Raw genomic sequence first — 14716 nt, 5'->3', positions numbered from 1 at the left:
ACTCTAGGGTAGTCAAAATTTCCGGAACACTCCACTACAGCGTCTCTCATAATCATGTGGTGCTTTTGGGACGATAAACCCCGCATATCAATCATTGACAAACGAGAAAGCCTATTGGATTACTTCGTACTTTTCCGTCTTGTGGGAGTTATGCAGGTACACCTAGATGGTTGCGACCAGCAAATATATATAATATTGCGGGCTTTTATGCGGCAAGCTCTTGAGCTTACAATGAAATGCCGTCAGAAAAAAACAGAATGTCCCAGTTTCGCCGCACTGGGCGAAGTAATAGTTCGATCGATAAAAAAATGGGATTTACACATCGAGAACAGCAAGCAGTTCGACACTTCCAGCGTGACGCTCAAGCACTAAGGGCAGAGGAACGCATGAAAAAAAAAAGCACAATGATTATATACACGGCAATAACGGGAGCGAACACTAGTAAGACATGTTACTTTTTGCATTTGAGTAGCAAGCGTGGATATGGTGCACAGCCTAAGGCCTTGTTTCAGGCAGGCAGGCAGGCAGGCAGGGATAGATAGATAGATAGATAGATAGATAGATAGATAGATAGATAGATAGATAGATAGATAGATAGATAGATAGATAGATAGATAGATAGATAGATAGATAGATAGATAGATAGATAGATAGATAGATAGATAGATGGACGGACGGACGGACGGACGGACGGACGGACGGACGGACGGACGGACGGACGGACGGACGGACGGACGGACGGACGGACGGACGGACGGACAGACAGACAGACAGACAGACAGACAGACAGACAGACAGACAGACAGACAGACAGACAGACAGACAGACAGACAGACAGACAGACAGACAGACAGACAGATAGATAGATAGATAGATAGATAGATAGATAGATAGATAGATAGATAGATAGATAGATAGATAGATAGATAGATAGATAGATAGATAGATAGATAGATAGATAGATAGATAGATAGATAGATAGATAGATAGATAGATAGATAGATAGCCCAAGTATGTAATATGTCTTCAAGTGCTCTGTACGATGGCATGCATCTGTCTATAAGTTCCGCAGAAAGGCCGTATTTTCTTTTTTTTTTTTGCAAGGGTTCCTCACTCAAGGTTATACGCCATTTCACTTCATTTGCCTCGTTTTCATAATGATACATCACGTTAACTTGTACAAATCCATCCTCTCTATCTGTTTTTTCTTCTGCGATTTTAATATGAACGAGGTACGACACGCAGATATAGGACGGAGAAGAATAAATAACCCACTAGCTTTATATAGTAACTTATTTGAAATATAATAGAACGAGCACGTGCCCCCAGGTGTTGAAACACATGTAAACAGCGTCCTCTGGTGTAGCGAGAATAGAAACATGACGTGCTTCAAGACAAACGTCAGGCGAGGTTTACACAGAAGGGCGGTTTTTTCCTCATCTGCATGAGGACTGTTCATCCCCGTGTCTTCTTCTATTTCGCTTCATTGCGCCGCTCCTCTCACATTTTGCATATTTTAGAAGGAGCGTCTCCTCGTTGCCTAACTCCTTAACATGCCCCCTCCCTTTTTTTTTGTTTCTTGCAGGGTTTAAAACCAGGCGGGGGCTTTTTAATCTTCTGGTCGTCATCCCGAGAGGTAAGTATTACGTTGTCCGTAGCGCGTGTCTGATGCAAGTCTTGTGTTATACCTCAGGGTGACGTCCGTACGTTCTCTATTTATTCGAAAATGTGGATGAAAAATCGGGCATGAGGGATGTGTCTGCCTTTCGTGTGTTTAGAAAATGTGGGTAACGATTTAGAGTACTATAGGTACTCTACTATGGGAGAGTTTTAGCCCGCACGGCATACGGTGCTTAGTTTTCACAGCGCTGCTCTTATTTCTTTTGCTGCGTGTTGTATGTATAATCATAGATGTTATGTGTAGGTGAAGGGTGTTAGAAATCCAATGACGCACTGGTTGTTTGTTTATTTGCTTGCTTGCGCTACCACACCGAGAAGAAATTGCTTTTGTCAAAACTACCAGTATGTCACAGTTCTCAAAAGTTTTTAAAAGAAAGCTCTTTTTTCGTGTGTGTGTACGTTTGCTGAAATCATTTCGTTTGCCTTCCGGAAAAGGACTAACGTTGTTTGAGGTTCCAACAAGGGCAATAACTGCGACCTTTCTGCTCACGGACCATTTCAACGTTCATTTCTTGCACTTTCAGTGCGAAAGAAACTTGTTTATGCATCTTTCACACCCTGGTTATACCCTGGCTTTACAACGCCTAATTACAAGCTTTCGGAAAAACCTCGTTGCTACAAGAAAAAAATTTCAAGCAAAAAAAAATAAGTAAAGGCACAGTTTGCAAAATCCTATTTCAAAAGGTTTCGCGCGGGTACTGCGACAAAAAAAAAATATATTCTCAGAAGGAAATGATTGGTCGCGACAAAGATGAGGTGATAGTTGCAGACGTGGCAAACATTGCCAATAAATGTGAATTCTGGCTTCATGTGCTTTAAATGTTTATGTACTTTTCAAGCACTCTCTATGAGCAACAGCGCAGTTTGGGTTCGCACTGCTCTGTCTATTAAGGGAAACTGCTAACAGAACAAAAGTTCAACGAATTTGGCCTAAGCAGCAGCGCTTTTTGTGAACGGCCTAAACTTTTGTGGTATTTTAAGGGCGGAGCGCTTTCGGGCGACGGGCTGTCGTCTGCGGCCGCAGCTTGGCGTTGCGCTGGCAAAAGCGCACATAGGCCATTTGAAGTGCATGCTTGTGCCAGAGAGAACTGTTGCTGCTCTTGTTCTTCGAGCGCGTTCGCGGTGATATTAGGTGCGGACACTATTACTAAGGCCGAGGACACCCGACAGCACAAACCAAGTCTAAAAATTGAAAGAGCGAGCAAGTGAGAAATAGAAATTGGGAAACATGGGGAGGGGGGGGGGGAATATGGATACATTAGAAATAAGCAGTAATAAACAGGAAAAACACTGGAAAACTCAGAAAGAGACCCAAACGGAACGATAGGAAACATCGATAGAGAAAGATTATATCGCTTCCCACTAAAGGGAACCATGCGGGATTTCGCAGCAGCGCTGGTGTTTAGATTTCCATTTGCAGTTTCCATTTGTACGACGATAGTTATAGCGCAAGAACAGAACGACGACAAAGGGACAAGAAGGAGACGGAGGAGAGAAAGGCAACGTTGGTACCTTTGTCGTAGATCTGTTCTCGCGCTCTAACTATCGCCGTGTCATACCAACTAGTCGAAACTGCCGCACTTCCAAGTGCCATTTGCATGTTTCCGTTTGTATGTTTCCGTGCACGCTTCACTTGTGTGTGGAGTTGTGTATATGTTGTGCACCGCTTATGTTACCCCCGTCCCTTCCATTCGCATGTATTACTCTGTGTGTGCCTTAGAGGGAACACCCAGGACTGCCAGAAGAGTAAAAGGGAGCCAGCGCGCGCAGCATTATACACGAGGGCACAGCTGTGGCGGAGAGATAAGCGGTAGAGAAGAAACGATGCGGAGACAATGCTCTGCCACCTCCTCCTCGCCACCTCCTCGCGTGAGCCTGGGGAGAGTGGGGAGAGGCGGCGTATACGCAGTGGGGAGAGCGGACGGTCGCCGAGGGACAGACACAGCCACAAGCAATAGTTGCTTCGCATCTAAAAAAAAAAAATAAAACAAAGCAGGCTGCCCAGCGACGTACTTCCTTGGAGGCCTGACACTGTTAGGCTGAAGCTGCCTTATTTTTTTTTTGTGTGTGTGTGTGTGTGCTCGCTGGCCGCTAAACTTGAACTGTGCTGCAAACATTTGGAACACTGGTAAAGGACGCTCTGGGTGACAACGGTGTGAGTTGTCAATGATGCAGAGGGTTTTGCTGTTGTGTAATTTGCTGAAGAAGTGATGTCTGTGAATGTTGCCGCAGCTTTACAATATGGATGAAACAACAGCGCAGAAAGCAACAGTAATAAGAGAGAGAGAGTTGCCGAATAACGTGGTCATGCTTTAGCCTAGATTAATGTTGACGAGGAACGTGTTTGTATACGTTTACTGAATTAAATTTCTACATTCGCTGCCCGAAAAAAAATGCGGACGAGTAGTTACAGAAAAGACAAAAAAAATCCTATACATTTTTTGGAGCTTGCGCATGGATTCATTTCTGCGTTATTTTAGTAAAAAAGCAATGATTAACGTGAGTAGGCGACTTGTGCATGTGAAATAAATGGAGGAATCGTGAAATAAAGAACAAAAATAATCGAAAAAACAACGAAGGGAGCTCGCGAATGAATGAAGTGATGCAGTTGAATGACGAATAAGCTCGTAGTATGTAAAAACAGGAATCACTACTTCCGTATTAAGTATTTCAAAATTGAAGCAATAATTGCGTGACAACATAAACGAGTCCATGAATGAATGATTCATTTCTGCGTGATTGACTGAACAAAGCAATTGATTTTAGGTCAATCAAGTTATCACTAGACGAAAGAACGAGCCAATGCACAAATTCTATTGATGAATTATGACAATAGGTTGGGAATAAATCTGTGAGCACGTATGAATCAACTCAATAGTGACCACTTGTCATTACGAATTAGATTGGATGTAAAATATTGTTTAATTACTGACCCAGTAAATAGGCGAATTACCTTGTACTTGTATGAAATATTTAATGGATGGATACAATATAATTTAATCGATCGACCTGTGCACTTGTCAATGTCATGCGTGCATTACGGCAAGCACAAGCTAAGTTACACATGAACTCATTGATGTATCGATGATGTAATAATTGAACATCGATGAACTGATTGATGTATTGATGGGATCCTTGCGTTGCCATGTTGCGTACGTCTGGGAAAGCTGTTTGCCTAATCGAGATCACGTCATGCCTAGTTGATTTGTTTGGTTTCATTTCAGAGAACATGTTTATTTTTCTCAACTCAAACGTCGATACGCACGTCTTAAAAAGGAGCAGGATGTTTCTAACTTCGAAAACAGGTCATCCTGTTCGATCCCCTGCGTTGCATACGGGCGTAGGCAGAATTTCTTTTTTTTTTTTTTCGGGAGGAGCGGGGGGGGGGGGAGAGGCACCTTTTTGATCTGACGTGGTACACGGGCCGGCATAAGCAACAACTTTTCGCCCGAAGGACGCCCAAGTTGTAACAAAATGTTGGAAATAAAAAGATTGATTGATTGATTGATTGATTGATTGACGGAGTGATTGATTGATTAGATGGTTGGGTTCTAGACGCATGAGTCAACGCACCGTATATGGTATCGACCGTGAATCGTGAGGCTGTATAATTCCTGGGGACGAAGGCAATTAGAAACCGCCAGTGGAATAGTGTGTCGACAAGAGAAAAAAAAAGGTTACATTGGTCATTTTCGCTTCTTCGCTGAATGTAAATCAGCAACAAGTGAAATCTACCTCGTCAGTAATCTGCTGGGGCTAATAATAATAATAATAATAATAATAATAATAATAATAATAATAATAATAATAATAATAATAATAATAATAATAATAATAATAATAATGTAGTCTCTCTCGTATATTTAAACGTGGCATCATGCTTTCGCAGTGACCCAGTGCGCACGCCTCCAGAGAGGGTAATACCGATACGAAAAAAAGCTGCGGCCTGGCAAGTTTTCGTAAACGGTGGTCTTAAAACGCGTTTTTTTTTTTTTTGCTGTGTTTCTTTTCCTTGTTTTGTTTTTTTCTGTGGAGAATGAGTGGCTCAGCGATCGCACCACACGACCTCATCAGCGTGATAGCTTTTTTTTTTTTTTGGGGGGGGGGGGGGGGGGGGGTTCTTCGTGTGGAACAAACCGGGGCAAGCCTACATATACGCTTCTTTATTTCTATAGTTTCCAAAGTGCGCTCAAGATACGGGATAGGTCAATCTCTTTCTCCCACCCTCCTCTACCATTTTCTCCCTCTCTTTCCTTCTTATGATTTAAGCGCAGCAATGTTTTAGTTGAGGACGGTAAGCTCTATGATGGATGGTTCGCCCGTTTTCGCGAGGGAAAGTTAATAGAATTTCGTTTATTTATATTTATATACACGAAGGGAAGAAAAATGTCCGTAAAAGTTGGCTTGCAGCCTCTGGTCTCGAAGTAAACGTTTGCGAAGATATGACGCGGTGTCCTGCCGAGCTAACCGCTTTTTAAACCGCGTTTACGCTATAGAGAAGCCAGGCGTTGACTATCAAGACCAGTGCCATATTTGTCTATGGGATTTGCGTGGGATGATTGAATGACGCAGCTTAACGACCCGTGTAACCACTCTATCTGCGTTGTCTGCAAGCTGTACTGAAGTACTCGCGCGACATATCGAGTCAACTGTGGAACTGATGGAACCGCCCGTTGTGATCTAATTTTCCTACCACAACAGAGACCGCCATGAAATAGAAGTTACAAGTGTTCATTTGTTGTTGACTTGTTATTTTTTTGGTATCGGTTCCTATTAGGCGTTATCGCGGGGTAAGTGCGCTGAATACACGCACATGCGCACCACACACACACACACACACACACACACACACACACACACACACACACACACACACACACACACACACACACACACACACACACACACACAGCCCCGCCGTGGTGGTCTACTGGCTAAGATACTCGGCTGCTGACCCGCAGGTCGCGGGATCGAATCCCGACTGCGGCGGCTGTATTTCCGATGGAGGCGAAAATGCTGTAGGCCCGTGTGCTCAGATTTGGGTGCGCGTTAAAGAACACGCAGCTGGTCGAAATTTCTGGAGCCGTCCACTGCGGCGTCTCTCACAATCATATGGTGGTTTTGGGACGTTAAACCCCATATAATCAATCAATCATCAACACACACACATACTCTCTCTCTCTCTCTCTCTCTCTCTCTATAAATATATATATATATATATATATATATATATATATATATATATATATATATATATATATATATATATATATATATATATATATATATATATATATATATATATATATATATATATATATTTCGAAAGAAGTGTATACCCAGGGCTCGTTTTTCCGTGTTTTGACACATTATTATAGAGATCTAACAGACAATAATGCCAAGGAATGTATAGGGGGAGTTATTAGAACCAATGTAATGTAAATAAGAAGAAAGAAAGTGGGTGAAAAAATAACCTGCTGCGAGCAGGAATCGAATCTACGACCTTCGAATAATGCGTTCGATGCTTTATATATATATATATATATATATATATATATATATATGAGATATAACAGACAGTAATGCCAAGGAATGTACAGGGGAAGTTATTAAAACCAATGGAATGTAAATAAGAAGAAAGAAAAGTGGATGAAAAAATTACCAACTTTTTTCATCCACTTTTCTTTCTTCTTATTTACATTCCATTAGTTTTAATAACTTCCCCTGTACATTCCTTGGCATTACTGTCTGTTATATCTCATTAATATTGTGTTAAAACACGGAAAAACGAGCCCTTAGGTATACACTTCTTTCCCTTATTATATATATATATATATATATATATATATATATATATATATATATATATATATATATATATATATATTATAATCAGGATATACTATACCTTGCGTCAGATTGTGCATTAGCTTTAACGGCAAGACACTCGTATTGCCTCTGCACCACAAGGAGGTACGTGAGTTGGGGGGGGGGGGGGGATATGGGGGTGTATGGCTGTACAAACACAACAGCGAGGCCCGGGCGGATTTCACCTGCCACCTGAGAGAACACGCGCTCGGTGCCTCGAGTCAGCGTAGCTGCTGCATGTGCACGGTATACACTCGTCTACGCTGTCTCTCGTGTCAAGGGCACGCTTTCTGCCTGTCCGTGAGCCGACATTCTTCTTTGTCTGAGTTCGTTGCGCATTTGGCCGCTTCCTGTTTGCAGATGCATTGGTGTCGTCATGGGCGTCCGAACGTGGTTGCAACAGGGGCACTTGGCCCCCTTTGGGGCACTTGCAAAAGGGGCACTTTTGCAAGTGCCCCAAAGCGCTCCCTTCTGTCCCTTCCCTTGTCCTATATGATTCTAAATGCGCTACGTCGTTTAATTATGGGCACTTACCCCCCCCCCCCCCCCCCTGATCACCCCGAACCCCATTGAACCTTCTCTTTCCCACGGAGATGCACTGTGGATTTGCACACTTTGAGTCTAAATCCCGTTGATGACCATAGCGTCGGTTTTGTTACTTTGGCACGTGACAACAGGTAAGCATGCACCTCACTTCGATGTGTTATCAGAAATAACTGCAGATCGGGCGACCATGTGCTCAGATTTGGGCGCACGTAAAAGAACCCCAGGTAGTCCATATTTCCGGAGCCCTCCACTACGGCGTCTCTCATAATCACATGGTGGTTTTTGGGACGTTAAACCCCACATATCATCAGATCGGGCGAGTTTGTGCATGTAGAAATTGTAAGGTTATAGCGCAGCTATGTTTGACCGTGAAAAAAAAAAAAGAGAGGCCACTGCAGAAAGGAAGTTCAGTCGACAGGATGAGCGCTTACCAGTCGTAATCCGGTCGTCTGTATTTCCCTTCTTCACTGGCTTCTTTTTTCTTCGCGCTCGAACAGAGACAGGGGGAGAGATGAACAACAAAAGAGAAGGCAGGGAGGTTAACCAGGCACATGCCTGGTTTGCTACCCTACGCTGAGGGAATGGGAAGGGGGCATAAAGATGAGAGAGAGAGGAAAGAGAAGAGAGAGAGAGATAAAAAGGATTGTCAGTCAATGGGCTCACGCGTATGCAGCTGTGGCACTACACAAAAGTTAAAGGTGGTCACGTAGGCCTGTAGTGCTGAAAAAGCACAAGACAGCTTTGACTGCTTTTTGAGCCGACGAAAGGCGAAGACGGTGTTCCAGTAGCATCTGCATAGAGAGACAGAAGCCCTATAACCTTACGAGTTCGATATATATAGTATAGTAGCTTGGCTCCCACGTTGTTGTTTTTTCTCGCGAATTTTGAACGATACTGCTTAGTGATTGCTGATTACTGGAGCACCGGAGCCGTAGCCACGAGTGGTGGGATCAGAGGCCACATCTGGCGGTGCAGAACCAGGCCTGCGCAAATTTATAAGAGTGGTAACGGTGCAGATTTTGTATTTTAGTGCTAGTGCATATAATCGTCGCAATGTGTTTTTGTTTGAAACGAGTCTTCTTTGTATAGGCACCTCGAAAACGGATGAGCGGATGTATAATAGCGGTCATATAATGTCACCTGGTGTCCTAACCGCACGAGTAGCACGATTCACATGTTGTCCTAACCATCACTCATTTCACTTTCATTACGCAACCACCTTTATGTACAGTGTGGTCCACTGTTAAAGGGAACACTCGTATGCACACCATCAATATTCCTGGCCCTCTAAGAGCTAGTGGATTAAGAAACGATCTTCATGCAAGTCAATAATCTGTCAAGAGCAGTCGGAAGTTTTCACCACCAGTAGCCTTATACATGTCTAAGCCGCTATGATTCCGTAAGATAGGAAAATCTAAACATGCTGCTCACGCAGGTGTTCCCTTTAACAGTGGACCCGTCTGTACAGTGCCCATGTATTGAAGCGAGCCAATTTAAGGCTAAGTAACGCAGATACTTTCGTTTTCACTGCGCTCAGTTCGGTTCGTATCGGTGCAATTGACTCGAAGGCATAGATTAGAGCCAACATTATCGTCCGAGACCGGGTTCGTCGCGACATCACGTGGTTACCAGCCGTCATGCTTTAAAAAAAAGAAATCACCAACCAAGCGCTTCGTACAGACGTTTAACCAGCGAAGCTAAGACGGTGGCCACAGGTGGTTGCAGACATCGCATTCGAAGGCACTTGAGAAGCTCCCGCTGATAGCGGTTGCCCACCCCGGGCGAACGCGTTTCCGTCAGTGTATCGTTGACGCTGCTCTGCCTACAACGCCGCTTCCTCGGCTCGCCGTTGTCGCTTGCGTTCGGTCCAGAAGGCTTCCGTATCCTCGGTGCACAACTGCTGCGTACGCTTTGCCACTCGGGCCTGTTCTTATACCCGTTCTGCTGCATCCGCCCGGTGAACGCGAATGCACTCGCGAATCAGCTGTAGGCGCTGTTCCTGGAATGTTGGCTACTGTTTGGGGATTCGTACGATCCGTGTCCCCCTCCGTCCCACCCGTGTGGAAGTTGTAAGTCGAAGCTTATTGTGACGCTGAACTTTTCGCGCACCCGTGAGCCCGTCGCGCGATGTTTGTGTACATTCCTATTTTGCCTGCTGAAAAGACGGTGCACAGGACCTGCAGCCCTTGCCCTGTGGACTGTCTTCTATTCGAAACTCTTTTTTGTCTGTCGACCAGCTTGACGGCTTTCCCTGGCTGCTTGCTTTCCACGTGGAAGGCCCGGATTCGGTCCGCAGTCGAACGGACAGTATTGTTATTTATTCGTTTGCTTCCATCTGAATTTCGTTTTGCTCACGGACAACGCTGACCTTTCGCTCACAACCAACCGCGCCGGTGCCGTCGTCTTAGTTTCTGCGAAACACGCTATTTAACGGAATTGCGTTAAAAATCGCCGCCCCCCTTTTACACCTTATAGGTGCATGGTCGAAAGCTGGGAGGGATGATCGCGTAAATTGTCGCAGCGTTTGTCACAGCAACTCTGTAGGTGTGCCGCGAAAGAAGGCGTGCAGCACAGGACACTAAGACGTGAAACCCCACATAATAATAATAATAATAATAATAATAATAATAATAATAATAATAATAATAATAATAATAATAATAATTAAATGACGATGTCGTTGTCGTCGTCGTCGTCGCTGTTGTTGTTGTTGTTAATTTACAAAAGGCACACAGAAGGTGACTTCTCAGTTTACGCTGCACGCACTAATAAAAGGTGCCTTGTAGGAGCTGCAAGCGTGTGCTTTGGCGGGAAACTGTTTAAACCGGCCGTAAAAATCTTTGGTGTGTATAAGAAAATATGGTAATCATCAGGAACGGATATAGGACATTAAAACAGGGCTATATTCCACTGTACTCACCGCTGGTCCGTTGCAAATGAAGAAGGCAGCCGTCGACCCTAGATATGGCTGCGAAGCGATGGCGGTGCGCCGGAGACCCCGAATCCTCGCAACAACGCAGAAGCAGCTACGTTAGAGAACTTGGCTGAAGCTTAGCGACAACCTAGAAGTGACCTTGAAACAACCTAACACTCCCTAGACAAAGCTCTGCGAAAAGCTATAGAAGCAACAAGGAAATAACTTAGCCAAAGCCTATCAACAAAACATAAGCGACCGCAGTTGGCTTCATAATGGTCCAGATCCGTTCTTTCAAGCCTTGCACGACACTGAGCAAAGCTCGCCTTTTTTTTCTTTCCCCCGCAGCATGCGTCTACTTCTCAAACTTGCCGGGGGCCCTTGTCAATAGAGAGATTAAGTTGTGTGTGTCTGCAGCAGCCGTACGGACGCGGCTTTCAATCGAAAAAGTTGGCCCCGTATCTGCATGTTATCTGCAAATGTCGTCGAAAGACGATAGTCTTGTGTCTGGAAAGAGTGAACAAAACGTTTATCTGATGATCTGCGCAAGAAAATCGGTGAATGGTATTCTAGAGGTGCTGTTAGAGTACCTCCAGCGTGCAGCGGAGGCGAATGAGCGCATCAAGGCATGTCACACGTCACAGGAGCGCCATCTGGCAGTTATCTTGGAAAACGAAGTCTCGCAGGTGATAAGGTGTATAACGCAAGGCGACGGGTAGGTGCCACCCCCGTGTCGTCTTAGGAAAGCGTTGGAAGCACTTGTCTTTTCTTGCAAGCGTTGCACGATGACCGCCACGTGATAAATGCTAACGTCCTTATAATTGCCTATGTATGCCTTTTCTAGTAAAGGGCACACATACATATATTGGCGTGTTGTTATGGTGCCTCAGATATGAGCGATATTTGTTTTTTAATCGACAATCGCTCAAGTATGAATGCTGAACCTTGAGCAATATTGGTGGGCGCTGCGGATGGGGTCGGCCGTTTGGAGAATTGTTTGGTCACTTTGTTTGGAGAATTGGAGAATTGTTTGGCCGATACTGGGGAGAATGAGACAAGAGATCCTCGCGTTCCTCTCCGAGGAGCTTTTCTTCCGCGGGGAGCACGAGTTTCTGCGGCATTGGTCATGCCCTTTCGTCAAGGTGGAACACGAAAGGATACAACTCATTTTTCGACCGACTTGGTGCTAAGCAGTGCCGTTGAGTTGCTTTGTATGATTTCATTTGTTACATATCGTGTTTTATTGCATCTATTGTATCGCTATTCCATTGTACCATGATGTCGCATTGAGTTCTTGTGTACATATATGACAACATTGTCATGTATACTAGAGCAAATGTCTTCATTGTAATGTATACAGTGATGTTAGTCGTGAAACAGAGATGTGCCGAAGTGTATGGGCCCCGTTACTGGAATGGTATGAAGCCTTTGTGTTCTGTAGATGCTGTAAATAAACTTTTTCTAAACCAAACAGGTAAATGTACAGACAGACAGACCAAATTTTTTGCGTCGAAGGTCCCCAAGAAGGACTATCGTCTTTAAAATGCTGGCAGGCTGCGTCCGTGCGGCTGCTGCGGACGCGCAACTAAGTCGGTCTCTTTTGAGCACGACCTTGCGGAGCCACTTGAGGAGCGTGCGCATTTTTGCCGCATTGCCCGTTTCGCGTCACTTTTGGTAGACCCCCCCCTCCTATTTCTGTTACACTTTTGCTCGTGGACATCTTCAATCTTTGTGGGGCAGTGGTGATATGGTAGGGCTTGTCCAATGAACTGTGTGGCACATAGCTGTATAGTACGGTATGGAGAACTTTATTGAAGTCCTGAGCATCAGTCCAGGACTGATGCTTACTGCTCCCACGTCGGGACAGAGAGGCCAAGCCCCTCTGCCGCCAGACGGGCCCTCTGGACAGCCCTGAATCGGTCCGCCAGCGCGTCACTGTGCAGCTGTGCCACAGTTAATTTGACGAAAGAAGAAGCAGAAACGGTCATGGCCAGGGCGCGTAGCGCGAAGGTGACTAAATTGCTGCTCATTAAGGATCACAGACTGGATTCCAAGAAAAGGCAAGCGGGTGAGGGGGAGAGAGAAAGTTAAGAGAGCAGAGGAGATTAGGAAGTTTTCGGCTATAAAGTGGCTGCAACAAGTTCAGGACCGAGTGACTGGCGGAACATGGGAGAGGCCTTAGTCCTGCAGTAGGCGTAGTCAAGCTGACGATGATAGCTGCGCTGAGGACAACTCGCCTACATACCCATTTAGTCTCTCAGTAATTAGGATCATATATGGCCATGACAACAGGGGAAAGGCCGCAACGGCCTATCTTCCTTAATGAGTTCGTTAAGCCAATTGAAGTAACAGGGCGCGCAAAGCAGCTTTAAGGCGGGAGCGATTAGACAGTTTTAGAGCCTGCTAACTTAACGACGTGGCTAATTATGAAAGGTGACTAAACTGCAGCGAAGCGAGTCGAACAATTTCGCGGAACACCGGTCGTGCTATGTCGGGGGGTCACGGCTGTATCGTATACACATCGTCAGACTGACTACGCCCTCTACAGGGTAAAGACCTTTACCGCGTTTCTCCAATTAACCGTGCCTTGGTGTGGCCTCGTTATGCCTGCAGATTTCTGAATCTCATCTGCCCACTTAACTTTCCGTCTCACCCTAGCGCGCTTACCTCATCTTGGAAACCATTCAGTTACTCTTAATTAACTTTAGTTGCTTGGACGTCTCATTTTATGTCCCCTCCTAGCTACGTAGCTTTTTATATTGTTGCCAACAAGTACAACGCATCTTGCGAAGAAAAAAATGTTTACTCAAGGTGAACCTGTGCCCGTGAGTTCACTCAAGGTGAACTTAACTGTGCCAGTACTTTTGTGTTACTGTATTTACTCCGGCGTTAGTGCAATCTGAGGGATTAAAGGCTTACTCTGCCTCTTCCATCCGGCTAACTATAGTTGCTGTTGGACAGAATGTGCGGCTGCTCTCGTGGTTGTACGGTTTAAGCTGCAGTTCCGTTACGGTAACTCTGTAGTTTCAGCTCGGGCTCCTAGAAGGATCCAAAGGTATATCACGTCCGACAAACGGGACAAGAGGAGAGACACATAACAGCTTATGTGTCTTTCGCTTTGTCCCGTTTTGGATGCTTTATACCTTTAGATTATGCACCAGACAGTCGAAAGTACCGGAGAGCTTCACTACGGTGTCTCTCATAATCCTATCGTGCTTTTGAGCGTGAAACTGAAACCTCATATATTATTATTATTATTATTATTATTATTATTATTATTATTATTATTATTATTATTATTATTATTATTATTATTATTATTATTATTATTATTATTATTATTATTATTATTATATGAATCACCGACCCACCCGCCGTGCAATAGGCCCCAGAGGGAGTTGTGGTTTCACGTCTGTCCCCCATCTTGCGATATGATTAACCCTCAGCTCAACTTGGAGATGCATATGCACGACGACGTACTTAGGTATTGATACACTTAGTGGGCCCGGAGCGCGCTCTATAGCAACATGTTGCGCCTTTTTCCTTCCTCATACTGACACGTCCGAATAAAGCGATCGCATCTCTCCCGAGCAGCGTCTTCTTTTTCCGCTTCTCCGGCCGTCTTCAACGTGAGCGCTCAGCCAGAGCCCTCTCCTTCGAATGCCTCCTCTTCGTTTTCTTGTCCCGGGTTGCGTAATTCAACGTGTT

General features: G+C 44.7%; 1 protein-coding gene across 2 annotated transcripts in view; it reads left to right on the top strand.

The window, feature by feature from the left end:
• The window catches only part of LOC119179282 (extracellular serine/threonine protein CG31145), a 281455-nt gene that overhangs the window by 142995 nt on the left and 123744 nt on the right, over positions 1-14716 (top strand). The window contains exon 3 of one of the 2 annotated variants that reach the window (XM_075868976.1): positions 1586-1636. The exons of the other annotated variant lie outside the window; for it this stretch is intronic. The gene's annotated coding sequence lies outside the window, so the exon portion shown is untranslated. The remainder of the gene's footprint in view (positions 1-1585; positions 1637-14716) is intronic. 2 annotated transcript variants of the gene reach the window in all.

Source organism: Rhipicephalus microplus, chromosome 7 (genome assembly GCF_043290135.1).
Source record: "Rhipicephalus microplus isolate Deutch F79 chromosome 7, USDA_Rmic, whole genome shotgun sequence".
Taxonomy (NCBI): Eukaryota; Metazoa; Arthropoda; class Arachnida; order Ixodida; family Ixodidae; genus Rhipicephalus; species Rhipicephalus microplus.
Note: the sequence above shows the minus strand (reverse complement) of the source record. Positions and strands in the feature narration are given on the sequence as shown.